General features: G+C 38.1%; 1 protein-coding gene across 1 annotated transcript in view; it reads right to left on the bottom strand.

The window, feature by feature from the left end:
- The window catches only part of LOC150081130 (focal adhesion kinase 1-like), a 1,307,299-nt gene that overhangs the window by 1,193,969 nt on the left and 86,309 nt on the right, over positions 1 to 27,021 (bottom strand). The gene's annotated exons all lie outside the window — the stretch shown is intronic.

Raw genomic sequence — 27,021 nt, 5'->3', positions numbered from 1 at the left:
ACATTTCAAGAAACAATATGTTATTATTCATAGCGAGTGATTTTTTTTTTCTTCTTTTGCACACCAGTTTTCGAAGTTTATAACGCAGCTACAAATAGAAATATTTTCTCGAAATTTCATTAGGGGATCAAACCCAGGAAACTGCTGTTCCGATATGGTTTACTAAAAACAATTACAATAAAGCAAACTTTTTTTTTTTTTTATCAAATGCGCATTGTAGTGTTATTAGTTTTACACCAGTTTTTCTCGTTTCTAAAAGATGAATTTCCTTGATCTTCTGTTCAGAGGAGCAATACACGTTGAAGAAAGGAAATACGATCTGTTCGCTTTCAAAAACAGTTGTTGCTACTGTTTCACTATATTATGTCAACTCACAGTAGCTCATGTTGTCGTGTTTCAAAGGCCCTAGGCTAATTAGGGTGGGTTTAGAAAAATAACAGAAAAACGCCTAAAAAAATACACACTTGATGTCACATTTTTGTCATTTGCGTGAAATTCAATAGAAGGTTTTGAAAATTGACGTGGGAAAATCGAAGAAAACAGTTCTGGCTTCACCTATAGCGAATTTCAGCTGTGTCCATAGAGTAACAATTATAGAATTTATTAGCTGACCTTTGAACTGAGTCCACTGGACTCGAGGAGATAAAAATACGGATAAGGAGCCACCAACCCCTAGACCCCCCCCCAAATTGCTTCTGAACCCACTATTGCCGCCCCCTAGAAGGCTTCAGCGCCCACTGGGGGCGGTACCGCCCACTTTGAGAACCTATGGTCTAGACAGATTTTATGTAACTGCATACATAACCAATCAGATTCTGACAGCATCTAATGCATCTATTCCAAAATCAAAGACATATAGCATTCACTGAAATCATCGGTGGAATACAGATGGCCTTCATGCCAAACAGGAGAAAAACTGTGCGTGGAATAATTTCCGAAAGTATCCTACCACAACTAACTTAATCGCTTATAAGAGACTTTAAGCTAATTAGACAGAAAGCAAGGCAAATTATATGGAAAGCAAAACGTGATTCGTGGATTGCCTTTGTCTCAACCATCACAAAAGATACCGGAATCCAGCTCATCTGGAGAGGGATACTTCATTGGAAAGGGAAAGACGTGTCTACTCCTGAAGAAATTGCTAATGCACTAACAGAATCGTTTGCCACAATCTCTGCTTCTGCTTCCTATGCATCTTCCATCCAAAACATTAAAGCAGCTGCAGAATGCCATAAAATCAACTTCTTCATGCACTGCTCCTTTCCACACAATCAACCCTTTACATTGACAGAACTCAAAGAACCATTAAATAGATCATCCAATAGTGTTGCAGGCCCAGATGGTACTCATTACATTATTATTATTATTATCATTATTAGCTATATGGTGCAAGGAAGCCGAAGCTTTTGCTGCACAAGCAAAAAAAAAAAAAAAAAAAAAAATCCAATTTACCCAGAGAGAGAGAGAGAGAGAGAAGTAGAAGGGAATCGCCAAGAAAGAGAAGAATGATGATATCCAGCTTAGGACCCTGGGTGTGCCAAGCCCATACTCACCAGATGTGAGCCCCTGGGGTTGATTGAATCATTTACCAAAAAAAGACTTGCTTACTTTGTTGATCTTCTATGAAACTACTTATTCTTGGTGCCATTCTTTTATTATTGCTATACCAAAACCAGGAAAAGATCCTTTCCTGGTTCAAAATTATAGGCCCATATCTCTCACGAGCTGCTTGGATAAAATTTTCAAAAGGATGGTTCATACAAGGCTCACTTACATCCTGGAGTCACAGAATCTCCTGCCAGATCATCAGTATGGCTTTCAAAAAAATAGATTAACCCTAGATGTGCTGATCAAAGCCAAATCTCATATCCACAATGCCTTTGTCAGGAAACATCTAGTCATGGTCAACCGAGATCTGGAAAAGGCATTTGACACTACCTGGCATCATGGCATTCTTATGGATCTTTACCATCTGGGATTTAGGAGACATTTGCCTGAAATAATTAAAAATTTCCTGCAATTGTGCAGGAAAATTGTGAATGTGAGAAGCAGAGAGTATGCTTTTATACCAGACCTGAAAAAGGTCTAGTATAAAAGCATCTGCTTCTCACATTCAGGAAGAACGAGTCCCACAGGGATCAAACACTTAGTTCAACACTTTTTGCAGTTAGAGTTAGCAGCATGACACATGATGTCCCAAAAACTGTTGAAACTTATGTATGCAGATGATCTTACCATTTCCTGTCAGTCTCAAACTATCAATACCATTGAACGCCATAACCAAAGTAGGATCCTGGACTTTTAAGGAATGGCTATTGGCTATCAGAAAAGAAATGCACTGCTACCCACTTTTGCAAGCGGCGGGCTCTCCATTCTGATCCTGAATTACAAATCAATAATACTCTAATCCCTGAAGGACTCCTTCCTGAATAATTTCCAAGCTCACATCACTCAATTAAGAAATTGTTTGTCGAAAGCATATGAACATACTTCGATCAGTCTCGTCCGTGTCTTGGGGAGCTGACTGATATAATTTATTTCACCTTTACAGAACTTTAATCCATTCATGCTCAGATTATGGTTGTCTAGTATATGATTCTGTCAGAAGCACTACTTTACAACATCTAAATATCATCCAGCACAGTGCTCTGAGGACTGTGTTGAGGGCTTTCAGGATTTCTCCAATCCAAAGTCTTTATATCGAAGAGGATCATCCGCTTCGATAATCCAAATTTGGATTTCTACAATCCAAAGTATTTATATCGAAGCGGATGATCCTCCATTACTCTTTGTAGGAAAACATTACTGCTCCAATATGCTGCTAAAATCCAGAGTCTTCCATCGCACCCCAATAATACTCGGTGGGATTTGTTCTATGAGAGCAAGCCAAATGGAAATAGACCTGCTTCACTCAGGATTAAAGAGCTTGTTCAGAATTGGAATATTGATTTAAGTGACATTTTCCAGGACACAACTGCTCCTGTTCCACCTTGGACATACGTTTCTGCCTCTTATGATGGGCATTTTCTTCAGTGGGGGAAAAATGTGATAACTTCTTGCAATATCGAACAGTTCCACTCAGTTCATGCTACTCTGAACTCCCGTGCCTGTAAAATCTATACTGATGGATTGAAAGCTGCCAGTGTGGTAGGTGCTGCTATAGTTTTTCCTTCATTTAAAGCTACAGCCTCACTGGCTAAAAAACTTATCCTGCCAGTGCTATCACCAGTTTCGCTAAAGTGTTGATAAAGGTGTTTTGCCTTTTCACAAATGATGAGTGAACTTAACGGGATTTTATTTTGAGTTCAGTCTTTTATTCACAGAATTAAAGCCTTTTCCATTTTTTCTAATTTAACATCACGAGTTACAGAGCAAATTTTTGAAGCAATTAGCACGTTTACACGGACACTACGGCAGATTTTTTCTTCCGATTTCTTGATTGATCGCACCCGTTGACTCATTGATGTTATAATGTTTTGCCACTGACGAGACACTTTCACCATTAGAAATTTTGTCTAATAATTCAATTTTACTCGCTAATGTCATCACCTTTTTTGATCTTTTCACAATTCCCTTGTTATTCATAGCCATATTTTTGTAGGATTAGAAAAGAACCTGTCCACAATAAAGTCACTTTCTTTTAAAGTTAACACGCTCGAAAAAGTCTGTTTACACCAACACACTGCAAAACGGTAGATTTTTCACTTTTGTAAACATATCAAGAGACGAAATCTTCCATGACAAGCACAGTACACATACTGAACAAGGATTAGCGGGAAACATCCGCACTCGCGATTTTGTCACCCCTCTCCCCCCCACCTATTGAGCACTGTTTTGACCGCTCCATAGAGTACTACTCTGTGGACCTGGCAAGATGATTTTTAGCCATGCCCATGTTTTGAAAATGTTCACAGGGCTTTAAAATTCACATTTTTTTAGGTTTAAATCAGCGACCACAAATACAGATATTGCGAATAGCGAGGGCTTACTGTATATCAGGGGTGGGCAACAGCCGGCCCGCGACGATGTTGAATCCGGCCCCCTCGGTAAATGCATAAATATAGAAAATCCATACCTGACTACACTCGCCGTAAACGTTCGGCTTAATTCAGTTCAATCGGGAATCGCGGCCAGTACAAGAGTAACCAAGTGATTCTACGCAGCGTCAAAAAGTTATTTCCTAATTATTATTGTAGCATCGATCGAACGAAGTTCCTTTGGGTTTGACTTCTTATTGAAAAAAAGTAATATTGGTGCGAGATATTTTATGTTTTATGCCTTTTCTAATTATTACAATTTTTAATTTAATATAATTTATAGCCCATAAAATGAGCCAATTAAAAAAAAAAAAGAAAAATTGATGCCAAATGCCGCATTTTCAATGATGATTGGACATTCAGATATTTAATTGCAAATATAGACGATAAAGCTGTTTGTTTGGTTTGTAACGAAACTATTTCCGTTTTTAAAGAATATAATCTAAAAAGGCATTTTTCAAAAAAAACATTTCGTAAAATATAAGCTATTTTCACCGGAACAAATGAAAATTGAAGCAGAAAATTTAAAATGTGGTTTGCGTAAGCAACAAAATACTTTGAAAATTTTGTCAAAACAGATAGAGCTCTGACAAAAGCTAGGCGCCTCCGTAGACAGGTGGGAAGGAGCAGCAGTGCGTAGCACACGCTTCTTGATTGACCGGGGTTCGAGCCCGTCACCACCAAATATGCAGGATGCGGAATGGTCAGTGAATGATCACCGCATATCCCGGAGCAATATGGCCTTAGTTGTTAATGCTCCTAAAAACCAGATGACAAACAAACAACCTGACAAAAGCTAGTTACATTGTTGCACATAAGGTTGCAAAACAATGTAAATCATTTTCTGACGGGGAATTTGTGAAGGAATGTTTGATAGATATTGCTGAATTATTATGCCCTGCTAAAAAAAAACTGACGTTTGAAAAATTTTCTGTCACAAAGAACTCTTGTGAGACGAATTGATAATATTTCGAGTAATTTATGCGATCGATTAAAATTAAAATTGGAAGATTGTACTTACCATGCACTGGCTTTAGATGAGTCATGTGACATTACCGATACGAGTCAACTTTTAATCTTTATTCGAGGTATAAATCATAGATTCGAAATTACGGAGGAATTACTTTCTGCATGTCCTATGAAAGACACAACGACTGGCGAAGATTTTTTTATAGCTCTTCAAGAAGCTTTGCAAAAACATAATATAAAATGGGGCAAAATTGTCAACATCACAACCGATGGGTGTCTTAGTTTGACAGGAAAAAAACATTGGATTATTAAAAAGAATAAGCGACGAAATAAAGCGTATTCCAGGAAAAAGAAATAATTTTCTTACATTGTATAATTCATCAAGAAGCCCTTTACAAAAGAGTTTTAAAACTGAAGCTGTTATATCGGTTGTAACGAAAGTAGTTCATTTTCGTTAAATTTAAAATTTTAAAAATTTTAAACCACCGGCAATTCATAACATTTTTGAAAGAAATTGAATGTGATTTTACTGATATTCCTTACCATACGGAGGACATAAGATGGCTTAGTCTTGCAAAAGTGTTAAAACGATTTCATGATTTGTTGGATGAAATTGTAAACTTCTTAAATGCTAAGGACAAGCTGAATGAATTTTGTGAATTAAAAGATGAACAATGGCTGAACAACTTTTTCTTCTCCGTTGATATGTTTTCGCGTCGAAATGAATTAAATTTATTATTACGAGGGAAAGGACTATTTATTTTTGATATGTATACAAATGTCGCATCGTTTACGAGAAAACAAGTTATTTTCTCAACAATTCCAAAATAAACAGTTAACTCACTTTCCAATCTTACAAAAAAGAGAAAAAAAACTTGAAATGTGCTGATTTTAAGAAATATGAGGCTATAATAAATGACTTATTTAATGAATTTACAAGAAGATTTGATGATTTTCAGAAAATTTCTAAAGATCTATCTTTAGTAAGCATACCATTTAATTTTAATGTCAATGATGCATCACCTTGTATCCAGTTGGAACTGATAAATTTACAATCAAATTTAAAGAATCAATTTGCTGAAAAAACAATAACGGACTTTTATGCCTCGTTAAATCCAGAAATGTTTAAAAATATTCTGGATAATGCGCAGAAATATTTGGCATTCTTTGGATCGACATACCTATGCGAAACTACATTTTCTTTAATGAAAAATACAAAGAGCAAAATTAGATCAAGAATAACGGATGAAAATTTAGGAGCAGTTCTACGAATAGCCACTAGTGAACTGAATCCCAATTTTGATGAAATCATAAATCAGGAACATTCCAAATGTAATCCCTCACATTAAAGTTTTTCTTTTTTTGTATTTACTTTGTTATCATAACAATAAAAATGTTTATTCCAAATTGTAGTTCTTATCCGTACCTATCTATAATCGACTTCTATTTAAATATTGTATTTACTTTTTTTAAAAATACATTAATAATTTGGTAATTCAAGTAATATAACATTTTTTAGGTTCTCATTTTTTTTATTAAATCGTTCAATCTATTCCGGCCCGCATCATGATGCGAAAATTTCATTCGGCCCGCTGACGAAAAAAGTTGCCCACCCCTGCTGTATATGATAAAGCTCTAGCTCATATTTTTCACTGATCTGCAAGATTTCATGGAGGCCACAGAAAGTAATGCTTTTGAACCCCAGTAAAGAGCTATCACTGACTACATCTCATCTTGAATGACTTTTTGAATGATGAAAGAATTATCAGTTATTGTCAGAATTAATATTTCTAACAGAAGATTTGGGAAACTGGAGGATCTGCACTAGGTTTATTCTGCACCATTTAATTGCTGAACAAAAGCTGGTGTTTTCAATGCACATTCTTTGTCACAGAGAAATGGGTAGTTTTCATGGCCAAACTATTTGCAAGTATCTAAATGCTTGCTCCTAAGGGACACTGGCAATACTTCATTAATGGATGGAACCTTCATTAATGACCCACTATACAAGGCTTTGAACTCGGATAGTTTCCTCCAAAGGAACCATAATCCGCTGTGCACAGTGAATGAAAACCTCGATGCTTTAATAAAGAATAAAAAAGATACAAATTAAGCAATGCCTTTAATGCACTGGATTCCTAAGAATTTCAACCTAACCAGCTTCAGTAGAAAAAAACATTGTGCCAGGCAAACAAACGAAGTTTGTGGTGTACTTTTGCTCCTGCTCTCTGTGGATATAAATCAGCAATGGTAGCACCTTAATTGACTGAAAGTGGACCTTGAAGCTTGCTGCCAGGCCAACTAGGAGATAGAAGCCATAGCAACTGATTAAGAATTGCAATGCCTTAGAACTTTCAGTATTGATACATATGTATTCCCTGCACTAAAATCAAAATTTACATTTTGATTTTAGTGCAGGGAATACAAAAATCATATTTTGATTTTAGTTTCACAAATTTTACAAACAAGTTTCACAAATTTTATTTGTTCCTGTACACCAAGTTTATTAATAATTAGTGATTGTTAGACTGACAATTGATGCTTGTTTGACAAACATTAACTTATAATTTTTGTTCACTTGTATTTCTGTATTATTTGCATTCTGTATTATTTTTGCTTTATTATTATATATTTACTATTCTGAATTCTCATTATTATTAAAAAAAAAAAATTCAACATTCTCCTTTATGGAATTTTTTTTTTCTGCCCCATGATGGACACTGCTACTAAGTGCATGGAGAAGTCAGTTGCATTTGGTTACTATTATTATTATTACTGTTGGTTGAGGAACTCTTACTACCCTAAATATATTTAGAATCACAGCTTTCTGAAGTTCTATGTAAGTGTTCTATGGGAGGCCTACTACTGTTAGGTTTTCATGGAGGCTCTATGGCACCATGCTGACAGACAGTGCTCGGGATGGTCATTTCATGTTCCATACGCCACGCTTCTTTGATTTTCTGTCTTAGGTCTGTACAGTATGTCCCGATAATTTCCTAGTAGCTTTTCTGGAAGTTGCTGGTGTTGAGCACCACCATGTCAATCAGGTAGGCAGTCGTTTACTTCTTGTCGATTAGGGTTACGTCTCGTCTGCTGTGGGAGATCACCTTGTCCATTATTATGACATGGTCCCAGTACAGTTTGTGAATAAGGAGTCTCTAGTACTGGTATTTTTATACTAGCTTCTGATTATTCTGGCAACCTGGTCTTGTCTGTGAGTGTGCCCTGTCTGGGTGATCACCCTGCACCCCGTAGTGATGTGCTGGGTTGTTTCTAGAGCCAGATGGAATCGTCGATACGTCACATGTCACTCCAAGATCCTTCACTGTATTTCCCATAGTTCCTGGTGTTGATTACCTGGTCTTGGATGGCAAGCATGAATCCTTTGGGCCTCAGGAAAGAGCCTCCCACCCATGAGCCATGCATTGGAAGCAGCTATCTTATCTATGTAGTCTTGATGGAAGTAATTGTGGTGTCTGCCATGAAGTGTCTCCTTTGCCCATCTTTTTCTTTGTTTCTTCTGTCTGTGTGAAGACTCCTTATTAAGGTTGAGTGGTGTATGCTCTCTGTCTATCTCCCTTATGATTTGTTAAACTGGTGCTGTGTTTTTCCTGGAAGTTCCATGTAAGTGTTAATCGCCTTCTTCTGTTGTTCAACGAGGTGGGTCAAACCCCTTGTCCTTCTTTCCGAGCTTTGGTCAATCTCTCGAAAAACCAACTTTGGATGGTATTGGCACCTCTTGATAATCCTTATCCTGGTCAATCTCAATCTCCTCCAGCTTGGTGTTGGTACAATCTATGAACCCAAAGGAACACATTAGTACTGAGAATGTGTGGGTGTTTATGGGTATGACCATGTTCCTGGTAAGATGAACATGGTAAGAGAACATAAACACCCATAAACGGTCAGAGAACATGGCTCTGCATATATTCAGCTCTGATTTTAACAGGCTGCTCAGCTGCCTCTAATGTCAGGTGCTTAATCCCAGGTAGTAAGCACTTGCCTGTCACACCTGGAAGAATGTGTGACAAGCCTCATAAGTTATCTTAATTTGCAAAGATAGTGATCTTCCTGTGTTCTAATTGGTGAACCTGCATTATCCCCAGGTATATGTAAGTCTCCCCCCATCACGGCTTCTATCTCTTTACAGTCTACAGCTATTAGAGAGATTTAATTTTCCTTGATACAATCTGTGGTTGTTTTTCACTGATAATGCATTAGAAGTATCAGGTTTTAAAAGAGGTGAGAATACAGATGGACAGAAGTTTGGGCCAACTGCTTTGGCAAGACACAAGAATACTTGTCTATCATTTGAACAAGTAGCAAATTTTACTCATAGCATATTCAAAATTGAGTTTTGATTGATTAATGACTGTTTTAAATCACTGTGAGCTTTAGCATAAGTAGGAAATGAAGCTTGAGATTTAGATACAAATGAATTCTGATATGCAACATTGGTATCTTCAGCAGCCTTAGCACATTTATTAGAACTCCAAGGATGAAATGATGATGATTACAATGGGATGGATCAAAGGATTTCATCCCTACAAGAAGAATTTCACTGGAACTGATAGTGACAAAAACTGAGAAAACATTGGGATCAAAAGATTTAAAACATCAATATAGCTAATTCCACATATCTAGGAAACTGGAACTTAACTGGAGTTGTAAATGTTAACACCACCAAGGAAATTTAACTTATTGTTAGAAAAATTAGACCGGCAAAAGTAGAGTTCACACCATCGTGAAAGTGCAAGCAGAAAATGTGGTTACCACAGAAGGACCAGACTTTGCCAAAATTAAGTTCACTCAACTCACAAATGGGCCGTAATATCAGTTCCATCAGTATTTTAGATTCCCAGGTAGTAAGCACTTGCCTGTCACACCTGGAAGAATGTGTGACAAGCCTCATACGTTATCTTAATTTGCAAAGATAGTGATTTTCAATACAGTTAACATTAAAAGGAAAAAAGAAAAGAAACAGTAGTGAACTTGTAAGTCCATAAAAAACATAAAAGATAAATAGAAAGTTCATAGCACAAGGATCATTATACAAAGGCCGAGATATTTCTTTACATAAACGGGATTCCATAAAGCTTAAAAAGTAAAAAATTTCACAAACAATAATATGCTCAGTCCAAAGCATATGTGAGTGAAGAGTACATTAAACTGTAGTTTAATTTTTTAAGCTTACAAAGCAGAATAATGAAGGTATTAATACACAGAAACAATGCATACCAAACAATTCTTTAATGTGGTGAAGAGTAATGATCCTGACAGATTTGTACAATGGTATTCACACGTAGGTAAGTAAAGCTGAATAGATCCATGTATTATGTTTGTTTCAGACAAAATATAACCAAGTTGATTAATCTTTTTTGGAGTATATACAAGTACATACTTTTTGTGTAACGGACCCCAACCAGTACCCACACACACACACACACAAGGAAATTTAAAAAAAAAAAAAAAGTAAAAAAATGGCCTCCATTTTAAACTGTATTACAAACCTTCCAATAAGAGATGCCATTTCTTACCTGGAATTTTCTAAGCAATTGTATACACAGTTCATAACAGATCGAAGCATGATAATAGATTTTTAAATCAGAGGAGAAGATCACCCCCATTCACCAATGTTGTTTGATTTTGACTTGCAGCCTTTTAAGCAAGCTCCCACTTTACAGATTGCCAACTATGTTTATTCATTGGATATCCAGCTTTCTCTCAGACCACCCATTGCAGGTGATGATAGATGGTTCCTTGTCTTCCGACCTCTTCACTAATGCTGATGTTCCAAAGGTATAGCTATTTCTCCCACTCTTTTCCTTTTGTATTTTAATGATCTTCTTGCACTGACTGGAATTCCTATCCACAGTTTTTTTCTGATGATAGCACACTATATTCCACCTTCCAGTTTGAAAAACCTTGGCCTGTACAAACAACTTTAAGTTGTGAAATATCCACCCTCAATTACTGAAATACTGATCTCCAGGTAACTCTCCAGTGTGAAGAAATCTTAGTTAACTTAAATCCTTTTAAAACTCAGTCCGGTCTCTCTCTCTCCAAAAAAAAAAAAGTGCGCCTTCTATCTCAATTGGCACAAGCATATCACAAATATTACTTCCCTTGCATAAAAAAAAAATTGGGTTTTCTTTTTCACTCTCAGCATTACTTTTCTTCTAAACAACTATTCAAATCTCAAATCTGCCCTACCAGGGAATACCGTTTCTACATATGGGGTGGCACTCCAAAAACTTCTCAAGCTTCGCGACTCCATTCAAAAGATATCAGGTTAATTAACATGGCAGTAGTGGCAAGTTTTCACTTGCCACTACTGCCATGTTAATTAACCTGATATCTAGCAGTAGTGGCAAGTTTTCACTTGCCACTACTGCCATGTTAATGAAAACCTATCAGGCACCCCACCACTGTCTTTGCAATTATTTGTCTTTTTTGATTGAAGTGTTGAAATGGACAAGCACTGATGTATTTGTATTTGATTTCGGGTTACTTATTTTTCTTCTCTTAGAAGTTCATTAAACACTATAGTCTTAACATAATTGTTTTTGAAAGTTTTATTATTATATAGCAATAAATAATAATAAATAAATAAATTATTAATTTAATATTCTTAATTATTCTTACTATTTTTATTATTAAATAAATAATAAATAAATTATTAATATTAATTATTATAATTAACAGAAAGGATATGATCTAGCCAAGGAGGATGGTTTATAGTTGCTAGGTACCCATAAACCAAGAGAGTGTGAAGAAATTAGATTTACCTCATGTAAGTGTTAATGGAAGTGTTTACCTCAATATGATACGTAGAACACTTCAGTATGATACTCTCAACAAATTTTTTAAAAAAAATTTTTAAAAATCGAAAAACTTACATACCAGTAAAAAATAATTAAAAATCAATTTAAACACAATTAAAAATTAAAATTCAAGTAAAAAATTAATTTAATGAAAAAAATTTTCCTTCCTGAAGCTGACAACAGTTTTTGACAATATGTCGTGATCATTAAAATAAAAATTACCAAATGGGGTGAGCATGAAACTACAATAGGGTTTATTTGTCTTTGCGCATGCACATAAAAGACCACGAATCAGAGATCAGATATGGCCAGCAATCATTAATAGAATTCTCATGTAATTTAATTTCGACAGTTTCTGCAATTAATAGTCTCATATAATTACATTGGACACTAAGTATTTTGGCCTCATTAAATAAAAACGTATGTTTTTCATTAACGGCATGAAAGGCTAATTCTGACGCTGCTGAACATGAAGCACAAACAGAGGCTGCATGATAATTAAAACAAAAATTGAGAGGAAACCGTGTAGAACCTTGATAAGACGAGTCACAACTCCCACAAGAAATGTTGTCCAGGTCATTTATTTGTGTTGCGAACAAGGAAACAACTAAGCGATTTTTCAGTATAGCGTGTAATTTCCATATTGGCCTGGCCACAATTTTAAATTCAGTATCTTTAAAGAATCTGTTAAGCTGTTTGTGCCACTGTTCGACATATGGGACGGAAATAAAGTACTTTTTGATATTACAATTGTTGGTTGGTGTAGTGTTTTGTATCCTATCCTTAGCTTGTACCTTGATGCTGTTTATTGTAACAAGGGGTAACTCCTGTTTAAGAATGTGCTGGTTAATATTTGTATTTCTATGCCCAAAGCCGATTCCGTTGTTGAATATTTATAGGCATTTAGAAATTTTTTATAGATAATCGATCTTTTGTAGATGAATGTGTGGTAGCTGTAATGATGCAGATGCATATGGGTGTTTGCAGGTTTGCGATAGAAGTTAAATTGGATTTTATTCAAGTCTTGAGTAAGCGTGAAATTTAGAAAATTAAATAACTTAGTGCATGTATTCTCCCTTTCCAATTTAAATTTGACTCTAGAATGAATATTATTAAAAGAATATAAAATGTCTTCGATAGTGCTGCTATCAGTAGTAATTAGAACATTGTCTAAATACCTGCCATAGTATGTGATATGGGGTAGTAGTAGTAGTAGTGGCATGTGATGCAAGAAAGCAAGTGTATGAGCTTATGCAGCATCAGCCAAAAAAAAAAAAAAAAAAATCACACCATTCCCTCCAAATGCCTGTCCAGTTCCTCCTTAAATTTATTCAACCTATCAACTTCCACAACGACAGATGGAAGTTTGTTCCAGCAATTAACCACCCGCTGGCTAAAGGCAAATTTCCGCACATCTATTCTACATCTGTCTTTTCTTAATTTGAATTTATGCCCCCTTAGGTTCGTAATCTGAACAAGTGGAAGGATCCCATCAGAATTCAGCATGCTCAACCCATTCAAGGCCTTATATACCTCAATCAGATCACCGTGCAGATACCTAGTCTCCAGCCACTGCAATTTGCAGAACTTAAGCCTCTCTTGGTAAGAGGATCCCTTCATTCCCCTCACTAATCTTGTTGCCCTTCTCTGTAAACGCTCAAGTAAATCTACATCCTTCCTAAAATGAGGCCTCCAGACCTGTACGCAGTACTCAAGGCGTGGTCTAACCATTGACTTATACAGAGGGATAATCACCTCCTTTTCCCTGCTAGCAAAATTCCTATATATCATTTAAAAAACCCCATGACCTGCCCTGGCAGCCTGTCTGCATTGCTCAGAAAACATCATATCTGACTGCACAATTACTCCCCAGGTCTTTTTCATTTTCTACCACCTTAAGTGTAGTACCACACAGTAGGTACAGTTCTCTGGGGTTACTTCTACCCATATGCAGTACTTTACATTTGTCAAGGTTAAACTTCAGTTGCCACTTCTTAGCCCATCTGCCCAAATTATCTAGATCCTGTTGCAGTAGCACACTGCCATTACTGTCATTAACAACCCTGCCAACTTTGTATCATCTGCAAACTTCGACATTAAGCCTGATATACCTTCATCAATATCATTGATAAATATACAAAACAACAGTGAACCTAACACAGAACTCTGTGGGACTCCACTAATAACATTAGTCCAAGAAGAGCAGCACCCATTGACTACCACCCTCTGCTCTGTCTTCTCCCACTTAACCATCCTTTTATCCATTGTAGCAACTTACCCTTAATACCATTCTGCTCCAATTTGTACAATAGTCTTCCATGCGCAACAGTGTCAAAAGCTTTCCTGAAATCCAAATATATGATATCAAAATTATTTTTTGCATCCAGTTCCTTTGTAACCACATCATAATATCCTATCAAATTTGACAGACAAGACTTTCCCTTAACAAACCCATGCTGTGTCTGAATTATTGCTGCAGTCTTGTCTAGATGATCCTGCAATGCATCTTTAACCAGTGACTGCATTATTTTACAAGGAACAGAAGTTAAACTAACTGGTCTGTAATTACTCGTGTCACCCTTCGATTCCCCTTTGTGAATTGGGGATACATTTGCACATCTCCAGTTCGTGGGAACCTCCCCTGAGTATTAGGATGCTCTCATAATTATGGCTAAGGGTTTGCTTAGTTGCTTTGCCTCCTCCTTTAATATAACTGGATAGATCCCATCCACCCCAGGTGCTTTTCTTATGTTTAACTTCAACAATTTCTCCTCCATTTTGCTTTCAGTTATTCCAAAATCATTAATTCATCCAAATTCATTAATTATCCTCCTACAATTTGATAACCTTCTGCCATTTTCAAACCTTAATAATTCCTCATGTGTGAATATAGATGCAAAATACTCATTCAGTTTGTTTGCTAAATGAGTATTTTGCATCTACATTCACACATGAGGAATTATTAAGGTTTGAGTGATAGATTATTATCACTCACTCAATAATTATCGTTGAGTGATAGATATCCAATATTAAGCTGCTCAAGGCTTAATCCCATTGGCAACCCAAAAATTTGTTTGTATACTTTGTCTCAAAAGGTGAGATCATCATCAGCCATTTTCAATCCACTACAGGATGAAGGCCTCTCCAGCAACTTTCCAGTTCCCTCTGTTTTGTGCAATGGCCATCCATTCACTACTCACACACTCTTGAATTTCATCTGTCCATCTCCTTCGTTCTCTTCCAGGTTTTCTTCTAGCTGCTTTTGGGTACCATTCTGTTATTTCCTTAGTCCATCTGTCATATGTCTTCGAGCTATGTGTCGCCCAAGCCCATTTTAGTTCTTTAGTTTTGATAAGAATGTTCTTTACTTGAGTTTGCTGCCAAATCCATACGATTCTCTTCTTATCTAACAGTCTTATTCCCAATATAATTTGTACCATCCTTTGCTGTTTAGTCCTCAGCTTCTCTTCTATTCTTTGGGTGAGTGCCCAAGTTTCACTTCCATAAGCCATGGTGGGGAGTATAGATTGGTTCATTACGTTACAGACAAATTGGGATATTGCTCTTCGGTATGTGACTATATTTCCTGAATGCCATCCATCCAAAATTAATTCTTCTCTTGACTTCCAGCCATTTATCATTATTACAGCTAATGACTTGTCCTAGATAAGTATATGACTCCACCTTTTCAATTACTGCTCCTTTAATCATTACATCCCTTTCTGCGGCATACTTGTTCATCATTACTTTTGTTTTAGCCATATTCATCTTTAGTCCAAAATCCTTACTGACTCTACATAATTGATTAAGATTTTCCTCTAATTCCTTGGGATCGTTGCTTAAGACCACAATGTCATCTACAAATCATAAATGGTTTAGGTACTCTCCATTCACATTGACACCTTTCTGCGACCAGTCTAGTCGTCTGAAAGCCTCCTAAAGGACAGCAGTAAACAACTTCAGAGATATTGTGTCGACTTGTCAAACATCTTTCTCGATTTTAAATTTGCTACTGTCTTTGTCTAGTCTAATAAAAAAGGTAGCATTCTCATATATTTTCTTCAAAATTATAATATATGGGGTATCTATGCCTTGTCTCTCCAGTGCCTGAAACATTGCCTTATGCTGTATGGAGTCAAATGCCTTTTCATAATCCACAAAGCCAGGCATAATGGTGTTTCATATTCATTTTCTTTCTCCATTAGCTGTGATATTACATGAAGGTGATCCATAGTTGAGAATCCTGTCCTAAAGCCAGCTTGCTCTTTCGGCTGATTCTCTTCAAGTATTCTTTCTAATCTGTTAGTAATGACCCTTGTGAACAACTTGTAGATGTGAGATAACAAGCTAATTGGTCTATAACTTCCAATTTCTAATTTATCTCCTTTCTTATGCAGCAAAACTATGATTGCATTATTCCACTCCTAAGGCGTCACCACCTTTTCTAATGCATTTTGTGAAGAGTCTTGCCAGTTTTTGTGCGTGTCTCTTCTTCCCAATTTTAACAACTCCACAGTAACTTCAACTTCCCCTGGGGCTTTCAGATTCTTCATTTTCTTCAAAACATGTTCTACCTCATCAGGAAGGATATTGGGTATGTTGTATTTGTTACTAATTTGCAATCCATCTTCCCCATTGCTGGCATCATTCCCTCACTCCCTGTGAACAACTTGTAGATGTGAGATAACAAGCTAATTGGTCTATTGGTGTATAATTCCCTCTAGTGGTCTTCTGCTATTTGAATTTTTCCTTCTCTGCTATTCAATTTCAGTATCATCTGTCTTACTGTATTACTGCTCATGGCTGCTGATTGAAGTCCTTTGTTTTCCCTTTTAGCATTAGCAAAGGCACATGATGCAAGAAAGCAAGCTTATATAGCATCAGCCATAAAAAAAAAAAAAAAAAAAAACTTTATTTCACCCATCCATTCGTTCCAACTGTTTGTCAGGTTCTGCCTTGAATGTATTTAAGCTATCAACTTAAACAAGACAGATGGAAGTTTGTTCCACAATCAACCACTTGCTGGCTAAAGGCAAACTTCCACACATCTATCCTACAACCGTCTTTCCTCAATATGAATTTATGCCCACTCAGGCGATTATACTGCGCAAGAGGAAGAATCCCATCAGCATTGAGCATGCTCAAACCATTCAGGGCTTTATACACCTCAATCAGATCACCTCACAGGTGCCTAGTCTCCAGACACTGTAATTTGCAAAACTTAAGTCTTTCTTCGTAAGGGCCCATTGTTGCATTAGCATTAGCATTAGTAGAGGCATTTGATGCAAGAAAGCAAGCTTATGCAGCGTCAGCCAAAAAAAAAAAAAAACCCACTTCCAACTCACCCTTCTGTTCGTTCAAAATACCTGTCCAGCTGAGCCTTAAACTTATTTAGGCTATCAACCTCCACCACAAGGGATGGAAGTCTGTTCCACCAACCAACCATCCGCTGGCTAAAGGCAAATTTCCGCACGTCTATCCTACATCTGTCTTTCCTCAATTTGAATTTATGCCCTCTCAGGTGATTTTTCTGAGCTAGAGGAAGAATCCCATCAGCATTGAGCATGCTTAAACCATTCAAGGCTTTATACACCTCTATCAGATCACCTCGCTGGTGCCTAGTCTCCAGACACTGTAATTTGCAAAACTTAAGCCTTTCTTCGTAAGAGCATCCCTTTGTTCCATTCACTAATCTTGTTGCCCTTCTCTGTAGCTTCCAGCCCTTCCAGCAGCTCTGCATCCTTCTTGAAATGAGGCCTCCAGACCTGTACTCTAGGTGTGGCCTGACCATTGCCTTATACAAGGGAATAATCACCTCCTTATCCCTGCTGGAAAAATTCCTGTATATCATTGACAATACTCCATGAGCTACTCTTGTAGCCCATGTGCACTGCTCAGAGAACTTCATATCTGCCTGCACAACCACCCCCAAGTCCCTTTCATTCTCTACCACTGTCAGTGTAGTACCACAGAGTTGATATGTTGCTCTGGGGTTGCTGTTTCCCCATGTGTAGTACTTTACATTTGTCAATGTTAAACTTCATTTGCCACCTCTCAGCCCATCTGCTCAACCTTTCCAGATCCTGTTGCAGCAGCATAGTGACAGTGGTGTCCTTGACAACCCTGCCAACCTTTGTATCGTCTGCAAACTTGGACATTAAGCCCGATATACCATCATCAATATCATTTATAAATACAGAAAACAATAATGGACCCAACACTGAGCCCTGAGGGACTCCACTAATAACATCAGTCCACGATGAGCAGTGTCCATTGATTACCACTTTCTGTCTTCTCCCCCTCAACCACCCCTTTATCCATAGCAGCAATTTGCCTCCAATGTCACACTGCTCCAATTTGTGTAGCAGTTTTCCATGTGCAACAGTATCAAAAGCCTTTCTAAGATCCAAGTATATAATATCAAAGTTATTCCCTGCATCCAGTTCTTTTGTGACTGCATAATAGTATCCAATCAAGTTGGTCAGGCAAGACTTCCCTTAACAAAACCATGCTGTGTCTGAGCTATAACTGAAGTCTTGTCTAAATGATCCTGCAGTGCTTCTTTAACCAGTGCCTCCATTAATTTTCCTGGAACAGAAGTTAAGCTCACAGGTCTATAATTACTTGTGTCAGCCTTTGATCCTCCTTTGTGAATTGGGGTCACATTTGCACATTTCCAGTCTATGGGTACCTCCCCTGAGTCCAAGGATGCTCTCATAATTATAGCTAAGGGTTTGCTTACTTCCTTTGCTGCCTCCTTTAATATAACTGGATAGATCCCATCCACCCCGGGTGCCTTTCTTGTGTTTATCTTCAATAGTTTCTCCTCCACTTTACTCCCAGTTATTTCAAGATTCTGTAGCTTACTGCTAGAGTTGAATACGCCTCTGGCATTCCCCTCGCTGAATAACTCCTCATGTGTGAATGTCGATGCAAAATATTCATTTAGTTTGTTAGCTACCTGAGCAGGATCATCAACACTTGATCCATCAATATCAAGTGGACCAATCTGATTCATCCCCTTCCTTCTAGAGTTTACATAAGTAAAGAACTCTTTGCTGTTTTTCTTTGCATCCCTTGCCAAGGATTTCTCGTAATCTGCCTTCGCCTGCCTAACCTCCTTTGTAACTTGGTTGCATATCAACTTGTATCTATCATAGGCTTCTGTTTAATGTGTTAATTTGTATGTATCCCATGCATTTTTCTTCTTTGCCATATGCCTCATTAGTTCATCTGACATCCATTTTGGCCTAAACCTTGAACAATATTTCTTAGTTGGTATGTAAAGCCTAGTAGCTTCCAAGATAAGTTCTTTGAATGCTTCCCATTTTGAATTTGCTGTTGGTAACATCATCAGTTGGTCCCACTGTATAGAATTTAAATACTGTCTCAGTCCATCGTAGTCGCCTTTACGGAAGCAACCTTCCCTTTACCCCTAATGGTAGTTACCTCTTTGAGTAAATCAAGTAAAATTACATAAGACAGGATTTCCTATCCGGCCTATTGTTTCCTACAGAAACTCAGCATTTTCAACCTTGGCCAGACATGTATATAGCATTATAAAACCCTTTAGACAGGCAATACAATTTGGGATTAAGAACTATGATACATTATTTAATAACCTTAAGGACTGTAGACTTTGCGATAATGATAATTTATTCTCACTAGATGTTACCTCATTATATAAGAATGCAAACATTGAATATGCATTGGATATTATTTGGGATAAGCTAAATAATAACTCTATACCGATTAATTATAGGAAGCTTCCTATTAAGAAAATTTTTCATTTAATTAAACTTTTAGTTGAAATTAACAATATCACCTTTCGAGACAAAGTATACAAATAAATTTATGGGTTGCCAATGGGATTAAGCCTGAGCAGCTTAATATCGGATATCTATCTCTCAATGATTGAGCATATACATTTGACGCCTTTTCTACCCCGTATCACATGCTATGGGAGGTATTTAAACAATGTTCTAGTTATTACTGATAGCACTATCCAAGACATTTTACAATCGTTTAATAATAGATTAATTCTAGATTCAAATTTACATTGGAAAGAGAGAATACAGATACTAAGTCATTAAATTTTCTAAATTTCACGCTTACTCAAGACTCGAATAAAATCCAATTTAACATTTATTGTAAACCTACAAACACCGGTATGCTTCTGAATTATAACAGCTACCACCCATTCGCCTACAAAAGATCGATTATCTTTAATCAATTTCTAAATGCCTGTAGATATTCAAAAACGGAATCGGCTTTAGACACAAAAATATAAATATTAACCAGCAGATTCTTAAAGATACCGAATTTAAAACTGTGGCCAGGCCAATACAGAAATTACACACTATACTGAAAAATTGCTCAGTTGTTTCCTCGTTCACAGCACAAATAAATGACCTGGTATACATTTCTTGCGGGAATTGTGACTTGTCTTATCAAGGTTCTACACGGTTTCCTCTCAATTTTTGTTTTAATCATCATTCGGCCTCAGTTGTTGTTTGTTTGTTTGTTTGTTTGTTATTTGGTTTTTAGGAGCATTAGCAACTAATGGCATATTGCTCCGGGAAATGCAGTGGTCATTCCCTGACCTTTCTGCATCCAGCGTATTTGGTGGTGACAGGCTCGAACACCGGTCTAATCAAAAAGCGTGTGCTACACACTGCTGCTCCTACCTACATGGCTACGGAGACGCCGTGTAAGATGTGTGCAGTGAGGAACAGCCCATAAGTTATCTGATGAAATGTTTAGCCCCAAATTTACCCACAAACTTGTGGCTAGTGTCAAACACTGCATTTGGAGACCTCTCTGCAGCTGCATTCTTGCTAATCCGATAAACTCCAGTTTTTTCTGGAAAATGGTAAATACCAAAATTGTGGTCAAGGAAACCTGTGTACAACAGCAAGAACCTGCTATACAGGACACTGAAGCAATATCTGACAATACAGATGATGCCAAAACAGGCCTAGTGAGCAAAAAATATACAAGGTGATGATTGTCCCCAAGAGTGATCGGGAGGCACGAAGTACAAGTGAGTCCAAAGATCCTAGTGATAATACTGTTACCCAGATGAGTCATCAAGAGGTGGATTAAGCAGAACCCCCACTGGCTCCAACACTCCCAAATGGAACAACCCTAGAGAAAATGTGCTTCCTGCAAACGCAACTGGAACAGCTGTTGGCCAAGTCCAGTAGCAGAATTACAACCGAACTACGTGGAGAAATAATCATCATATGAAATAAGATGGAATCGATTTTGGTCTGTGAACATCTTTTGCAAGAAAAGCCTCAAACAAAACTAGAAACCTATCTTTATCAGCAACAAATGCAACAGTGCACCCCCTCATATGCAGAAGTCTCCAAAACACCCAACAATGTGACAATACCTAGCATGCTGCCACCCAGGAAAAGACTCCCCTACCACAACCAAACCTCATCATCCTTAAGCCAGCAACAGAAAATGGCCCTAAATCAAACAAAGAAATCAAGACCTCGGTTAACGCACACTTAAATGACAATCTGAAAACAATGAAAATCAAGTCAATTTGAAACACAAAAAATGTAGGGATAATTATCAAAACCTATATCCAGGGGTTACTGCACAGTCAGCACTAGCATGCTACAAGTGCTGGCCAGTGCCCTCCCCCTTGACCTGGAGATTGTCCAGACAGGCCTAATGTATAACCACACAAAAGGCAGAACAGTAACCTGTATTGCCTATACCACAGACGCAACAAACACCCTCACGATGGAGAAAACACAACTTGATACTCACCTAATGTGGATAAGGCAGGACACTGGACCAATTCCACCAAGGGAAACGTCACTAGGGAATTCATACCCAATGCCGATCTACCCAAAGTCGTCACAATGGTTTTTTCTGGGTCTACATGGCACCTCCTTGCTAACAGGACAGAGCCCCATTAGGGAGGAACTCTCCATCCTAGGCATCACTAACAACCTACTATGTCACGGTGAACTCCCTGAAAGCTGGAAGCACCTAATGTACAGATGCGAATCATACGACGATCTCAGATGCCAACTAATAACAAAAAAATATTACCTGCCTCTAGACCAGGAACATCACATCCTGAGTGATGAAAGGCACTACAATGCCTTCAAGATATTTGCCAACATTCTCTTCGAGACACGAAAAACTTCCCCGCTCAACTAAGACAATTAACAAGTACAGGTCACTGTTGAAAAAAAGCCGTGAATTAGGGTTGAATTTGAAAGTGTCTGCAATTCTACCCAGACACGATAGGAGGGAGTATATGATGAGAGCCTCGTCGATCAATTCAGCCCTGGAAAGATTGTGCAAGGCTCAAAGGGTAGAATTTTTTTCAGCCTGGTCAGGAGAGAGTGCTTCTACAGGGATGGGATACACTTAAATAGAAAAGGTGCAAGAATATTTGCTGAGGCTATCGAGGCAGGATTAGGTGGGTCGGAAAACTGCTAGCTTGGGGGGATACACTGACTAATAGATTAACAGTAGCCACTGGCAGAGGTGAAAGTGATTCTTGCACTGCTTCTATTGCAATGAGCAGCAGCCTGGAAAACAAGATGCAGGATATTTCAGAGACTGCTGGGAGTCATTGCGAAACAAGTAAACACATGAGTTGTGTTAGGGTAGCTAAGAATAGGAACAGGTGCATGTATACTTGCGTGTACACCAATGAGGAGTTTTGTAAATAAATTTGATGAATTTGAAGTATTGCTCAAAACATCAAAGGCAGAAATTGTTGGGATATCAGAAACATGGTGTCACACAGATACAAGGAATGCATAACTGGAATTTGGGGAGTACAATGTGTACAGAAAGGATAGACAGGATAGGAAGGGAGGAGGGTTTATGCTATTAGTTAAGAAACACATAAAATCCAAGGAAGCTAGTCGACATCGCTGGACAATGCAGTGTCGAGTCAGTTTGCTGTGACATAAGCATTGGGAGATCAAAATTGAGAATAGGAGTGTGCTATAGCCCTAATGACTCTGATGAGTATAATAAGAAACTGTACAGGGAAATGGAGTGGGCCAGTAAATCAGAGTCTTATAATGGGGGATTTTAATTTCCCAGATATTGACTGGAATTTGTGGGTTGGCCACTCACACACACTAGCAAGTCTTTTGTGGATTTATTGGATGACTGTTTTCTACATTAGCATGTTCTGGAGGCAACTAGAGGGAGTAATACTCTTGATCTGATTATCAGCAGTGATTCTTCATGCATTAAGAATCTGCAGATAAAGGAACCACTAGGTGGCAGTGATCACAGTGGGCTGAAGTGAGATTTACTCAAAGAGGTAACTACCATCAGGGGTAAAGGGAAGGGTTTTTTCTTTCATAATGGTGACTACAATGGTCTGAGACAGTACAGTCAGTCCTCATATAACACATGTTTATACTACACGAATTCGATCATACACGATTTATAAATAGGGGAACGATAACTTACATAACACGAACTGAATTCGCTTATGCACGATTACCCTTTGTGTTTACAAGAAATGGCAGTTGAATGTGGAATCACCCCAATTGTACGCAACGCAATAGGAATGAAGAGAAGATTCTGAAAATGTATTTATCTGTTTTATATTAATGAAGTGGAAACACATTTCACCATAATAACGTAAAAACCCACACAATTCCAGCCATTGGTATAATCGCAAATGCAATTAGATCGAGTTTACTACCAGTTTATAACAGATTACATTAGCAGAAACGCAATTGGAAATTGTTTTTTGGTAGTAACCCCCAGAAATGTGCTTTAGTAAAATGTGAGGTGTTAATAGTATATCTCTGCCTTTACGGTGTTGTTTATTCAGTTGCTACACGCACGCAGCTTTGTTTATGTGTGTATCAAGCCTGCCTCCTCGTTTTGTAATTGTGCTTTATTCCCTAAAAATGAGTAAAATACTTAAAAGGTGGGAAAAGGAAGTGTCCTGGTGAAGACACTGCAGATTCAGAGAGAAAAAGAAAAGCAATATCGATAAACAGAGGCAGACTGGATCAAAAATTCTTAACCGGGAAAATTTGTAGCGGCCTCATACTAGCGTTTAGGGCCAAAATCACACCGGCCTCCGGCCCACCGAGGTTTTCCCCGGTGGGGCTTATGGCCAGTCCGCCTCTGTCGATAGAGAAAAAATATGAAATTTGTAACGCTTTGAGCAAATGAAAGACCATGTGATACTGCACGTGCTACAGACCTAAATGAAGCAATGCTGTGAATTACAAAGAATGCAGAGAAAATAAAAACAACTTTCATAGCAGGAACAACTCAAAGTGTAATTAAAATCCATCAGATTAAGACACAAAGAACTGGAAGAGATGGAACAGCTGTCATCTATTTGGATAGAAAATCAAACAAAAAAACAAGTTTGCTTACGATAGAAGCAAAAGCATTAGCAATATTTTATTATGTAGTAAAATACGTAAGTAGTTTATTACGATTATTTATTGTGTTTGGTAATGTGTGTTCAATCTTGGGTGGGCGGCACCTAACCCTATTTTTCCCGTAGGGCCTGTTGTTTATATTGCACGAGGGTTTCTAGGAAACACAACTATCGTGCTATACGAGGACTGACTGTATTTAAATTCTATACAGTGGGACCAACTGATGATGTTACCAACAGCAAATTCAAAATGGGAAGCATTCAAAGAACTTATCTTGGAAGATAAGTTCTTCCAGGTTAGGCAGGCTATATAAGCTATATAATCTTGCTACTAGGCTTTACATACCAACTAAGAAATACTGTTCAAGGTTTAGGCCTAAATGGATGTCAGATGAACTAATGAAACATATGGCAGAGAAAAAAAATGCATGGGATACATATAAATTAATGGGTGACATGGAAGCCTATGATAGATATAAGCTGGTCTGTAACCAAGTCACAAAGGAGATCAGGCAGGCAAAGACAGGTTATGAGAAATCTTTGGCAAAGGATGAAGAGAAAAACAGAAAAGAGTTCTTTACTTATGTAAACGAAGGAAGGGGATGAATCAGATTGGTCCACAGGATATTGCTCAGGTGGCTAACAAATTAAACGAGTATTTTGCATCTACATTCACACATGAGGAGTTATTCAGGAAGGGGAATGCCAGAGGTGAAGTAAACTCTAGCAGAGAGCTAGATGATTTTGTAATAACTGAGAGGAAAGTGGAGGAGAAATTGTTGAGGATAAACATAAAAAAGGCTCCTGGGGTGGATCGGATCTATCCAGCTTTATTAAAGGAGGCAGTAAAGGAAGTAAGCAAACCGTTAGCCATAATTATGAGAGCTACTTTGGACTGATGGGAGATGTGCAAATGTGACCCCAATTCACAAAGGAGCATCAAAGGCTGACACAAGTAATTATAGACCTGTGAGTTTAACTTCTGTTCCAGGAAAATTAATGGAGGCACCAGTTAAAGAAGCACTGCAGGATCATCTAGACCAGACTTCAGTTATAGCTCGGACACAGCATGGTTTTGTTAAGGGAAAGTCTTGCCTGACCAATTTGATTGGATACTATGATGCAGTCACAAAAGAACTGGATGCAGGGAATAACTTTCATATTATATATTTGGATCTTAGAAAGGCTTTTGATACTGTTGCACATGGAAGACAGCTGCACAAATTGGAGCAGTGTGGCATTGGAGGCACATTGCTACTATGGATAAAAGGGATGGTTAAGGGGGAGAAGACAGCGAGTGGTAATCAATGGACACTGCTCATCGTGGACTAATGTTATTAGTGGAGTCCCTCAGGGTTCAGTATTGGGTCCATTATTGTTTTCTGTATTTATAAATGATATTGATGATGGTATATCAAGCTTAATATCCAAGTTTGCAGACGATACAAAGGTTGGCAGGGTTGTTAAGGACACTACTGACGCTATGCTGCTGCAACAGGATCTGGAAAAGTTGAGCAGATGGGCTGACAGGTGGCAAATGAAGTTTAACATTGACAAATGTAAAGTACTACATATGGGAACCAGCAACCCCAGAGCAATGTATCAACTCTGTGGTACTACACTGACAGTGGTAGAGAATGAAAAGGATCTGGGGGTAATTGTGCAGGCAGATATGAAGCTCTCTGAGCAGTGCAGATGGGCTGCAAGAGTAGCTCATGGTGCCTTGTCAATGATATACAGGAATTTTTCTAGCAGGGATAAGGAGGTGATTATTCCCTTGTATAAGGCAATGGTCAGGCCACTCAAGGTGTGGCCTGACCATTGCCTCATTTGAAGAAGGATGTAGAGCTGCTGGAATGAGTACAGAGAAGGGCAACAAGATTAGTGAATGGAACAAAGGGTTGCTCTTACAAAGAAAGCCTTACATTTTGCAAATTACAGTGTCTTGAGACTAGGCACTGGCGAGGTGATCTGATAGAGGTGTATAAAGCCTTGAATGGTTTGAGCATGCTCAATGTCGATGGGATTCTTTCTCTTGCTCAGAATAATCACCTGAGAGGGCATAAATTCAGATTGAGGAAAGACAGATGTAGGATGGATTGTGCGGAAATCTGGCTTTAGCCAGCGGGTAGTTGGTTGGTTGGACAAACTTCCATCCCTTATTGTGGAAGTTGATAGCCCAAATAAATTCAAAGCTCAGCTGGACAGGTATTTCGAACAAACAGAGGGGTGAAATGGAAGTGATTTTTTTTTTTTTTTTTTTTGGTTGATGCTGCATAAGCTTGCTTTCTTGCATCATATGCCTCTACTAATGCTAATGCTAATTCTGACGACGAATGTCTGTTCAGTAGCAACTGAGGTATACATCCACCCACTACCAAAGCCTGGCAACAAAAACTGATAGTACAATCTAGATGCGACCTGTGTGCCAGGAATGATGTCTTCACCAGATATAACACTTACCTGATCTGGACTCTGCACTGACCTTGACAACCAGCAACTCTGCTGCAGCACCATCTGGCAATTTGTATCACGTTCCACTGTGTTCCCTTCCCCTGGTTCATCCCACATCGCCAGTTCTGCTTACCAAATGTGACCCACTGCGCACTCACATCCTTTTGTCTGGGCCTCGAGTTAAGCAAGCCGGACTTCTCACCCATTTAAAGTTTGAGAAGAGTTCTGTCCTCCCCTGCACTGCTGCTTCTGGAGAGGCATCGGCCTGCCTCAATGACTGATTGGGGTCACCTTTCCTAACATCCCCATACTTCTGTCTTCCCCCATTCTGTCT

The sequence above is a fragment of the Mastigoproctus giganteus genome, chromosome 9 (genome assembly GCF_048544385.1).
Source record: "Mastigoproctus giganteus isolate SK-2022 chromosome 9, ASM4854438v1, whole genome shotgun sequence".
Classification (NCBI taxonomy): domain Eukaryota; kingdom Metazoa; phylum Arthropoda; class Arachnida; order Uropygi; family Thelyphonidae; genus Mastigoproctus; species Mastigoproctus giganteus.
This window is presented reverse-complemented; position numbering and strand designations above follow the sequence as displayed.